Below are 3028 nucleotides of genomic sequence, written 5' to 3'. Positions count from 1 at the left end.
CACGTGCAGGGGAGGCCGTTTAAAGTGACTTGGGTCGGGGTTACATCTTTGCTCTTGAGCACTTAAAGAGATGTCATGAAGCCAACTTTCCCAAAGCAATATTCATGGAGACCCACGTGTGAAAATAGATTTTTGTCCACTGGGGTTTCATTGCTGTGATTTGTCAGAAGTAGGTTGCCAGATAGGTGGGTTGGAGCGGATCAAACTTTTAGCTATTAGTTAGGCACTTATGGCTTGATGCACCCAGGAACTCCATGGAAATACATCCAAAACCCAAACCAAACTCAAACTCACTGCCACAGGGTAGTAGATTCTGAGTCATAGTCACCATGCAGGGCAGAGTAGAGCTGCCCCTTTGTGTTTCCAAGACAACAAATCTTTATGGGCACAGAAATCTTTCTTTCTTCTCTAGATTGGCTGGTAGGTTTGAACTGCTAACCTGGTGGTTAGATGTCAAATTGATATACACTAGCCCACCAGGTGCCCTCACTCAATCTCTATCTATCTATCTATCTATCTATCTATCTATCTATCTATCTATCTATCTATCTATCTATCATCTATCGTCTTTCTACCATCGATATATCTATCTTGTTGAATTATTTTTCTCTATTGATTATCATGAAAGCAGACTTGTTTATTCACTGCTATATACTGATGTTAATGCAAAACCACAACCAAATGATTGCCCACCAAAGAAAATCTCTGTGTTTAAATATAAACAATATTTCTAATGATGTCTTTAAATCTTTTTTTATTAGGCATCACATTTTTTATTATTAGCCCACCTTCCTGCCCTCTTTTAAAACATTGTAAACAATATTAACCTTTTTTTGTCCCAGAGTTGTGACAGGAACCAGCATATTACCAACGTAGGGGCAGACATACACCTCTTCTCATGTTTTTTTTTTCTGACCCCTACCAACCTATAGGTATCACTTCTCTTGGCTGTCCCTGACAAATCTATGGTAACCCCTGTAAAATAGGGACAAGTAGTACCGACCTCACTGTTCTGAGGCTGACGAGAATGTCCACCACTCCGCTAGGGCCCTAAGAGCATTCAAACTCTCACAGCTCCCCGCTGCCCTTTGAGCTCCCCCTGTCACCGACACGGGCCCAGGAACCAGTAAGCTACACACCAAGCACGTGACCTGGGTCCCTAAGACACGGTGAGGACTAGACGTCACGTGCACGGGCTTGAGCACTGTTGCCCACTCCAGCCAAAACACTAAGCGAGCAGGTCATGGCTCCCTGAGGGTGTCTCCCGCACACCTCCCTCCATCGGACCAGCGTCTTCACAGGGACTTTCCAATACCCCTTGCCACACCGGGAACAGTCTGAGGGGACAAAGCAGGGGTCAATGACAAACCAGTCAAATTAGTGCCATGTGTTCTTGGGGAGAATTGGGGCCCGGGCAGAGACACCAGCTGGAAGGTGAGGGGCTGGCCGGGCTTTCAGTAACGGTAGTGATTGGGTTTGGCACCGGCATGCCCAGGTACTGGGCCTGCTTCCCCGTCAGCTTGGTCAGCTTCACGTTCAGCTTACCGAGGTGGGCTTCGGCCACTGCCTCATCCAGCTTCTAGGGTAGGAAGTGGACTCCAACGGGGTACTTGTCCGGGTGGATCCACAGTTCTATCTGTGCCAGCACCTGGTTGGTGAAGGAGGTGCTCATCACGAAGCTGGGGTGGCCCATGGCATAGCCGAGGTTGACCAGCCAGCCCTCAGCCAGGAGGGTGATGCGGTGCCCACTCTTCAGTCGGTAGCGGTTCACCTGAGGTTTTATATTCACCTTCGCCACAGAGTTCTTGTTCAGCCACTTGACATCAATCTCCACGTCCAAGTGTCCGATGTTACACACAATGGCGTCATCCTTCATCTACTCAAAATGCCGTCCAAGGATGATGTGGACACAGCTCTTGGTGGTGACAAATATGTTGTCCTCCTGACAGGCCTCATCATGGTGGTGACCTCGTAGCCCTCCGCGGCGGCCCGCAGCGCATTGATGGGGTCAAGCTCAGTGATGACGACACGTGCCCCAAAACCTCTCAGGGCCTGGGCACAGCCCTTGCCCACATCACCATAGCCTGCGACCACGGCCACTTTGCCGGCCATCATCACGTCTGTGGCCTGCTTGATGCCATCGATGAGGTACTCCCGGCAGCCGTAGAGGTTGTCCAACTTGCTCCTGGTGACAGAGTCGTTGACGTTGATGGCAGGCACCTTCGGGATCCCATTGGCCTTCATCTTGTACAGGTTGTGGACTCCAGTCGTGGTCTCCTCAGAGATCCCTCGAATGCCCGCCAGGAGCTGTGTGTACTTGGAGTGAGTGAGGTTGGTGAGGTCGCCGCAGTCTTCCAGGATCATGTTGAGGGGCCGTCCTTGAAGTACAGCGTTTGCTCCATGCCCCACGGCTACCCCTCGTCGGTCTTGCCCTTCCAGGTGTGCACTGGAATGCCAGCCTTGGCAATGGCAGCTGCTGCATGGTCCTGGGTGGAAAAGATGTTGCAGCTGGACCACTGCACCTCAGCTCCCAGGGCGACAAGGGTCTCAATAAGGACAGCTCTTTCCACGGTCATGTGCAGGCACCCGGTAATGCGGGCGCCCTTCAGCGACTTGGAGGCGGAATACATCTCGCGCATGCGCATCAGTCCAGGCATCTCGTTCTCCGCAATGTCCAGGACTTGACGTCCCCAGGAGGCCAGGCTGATGTCACCGACTTTGTAGAGCAGTTCCTCCGTCATGTTGGCAGCGTTTCGGTGCGGAGGGGCAAGGACAGAGGGGGCCGGACTCAAGCTGGGGAGAAGCACTGGGCAGGCGGTGCGGGGCAGGGCGTGCCTTTGAATCTTTATAATTTTGTTATTCTAATAAAAGAAAAGAACATATTTTTTCTACCACCAAATGAAAGCTATTTATAATTTTACTCCCTCTAGTATGGGTAAATCTGCTTCACACGCGCTTTACATTTAAAGCCACTCTAAAGAAAAATATTACTGAGGGCCACAATACCAAAAGCTCATACTCCTCTTAA

At 50.6% G+C, this 3028-nt stretch overlaps 1 pseudogene; it reads right to left on the bottom strand.

Moving 5' to 3' along the window:
* Positions 1-1454: 1454 nt before the first annotated feature.
* LOC142443446 (adenosylhomocysteinase pseudogene) lies at positions 1455-2741 on the bottom strand (annotated as a pseudogene).
* Positions 2742-3028: the final 287 nt, after the last annotated feature.

This window comes from Tenrec ecaudatus, chromosome 3 (genome assembly GCF_050624435.1).
Source record: "Tenrec ecaudatus isolate mTenEca1 chromosome 3, mTenEca1.hap1, whole genome shotgun sequence".
NCBI classification, from domain to species: Eukaryota; Metazoa; Chordata; class Mammalia; order Afrosoricida; family Tenrecidae; genus Tenrec; species Tenrec ecaudatus.
This window is presented reverse-complemented; position numbering and strand designations above follow the sequence as displayed.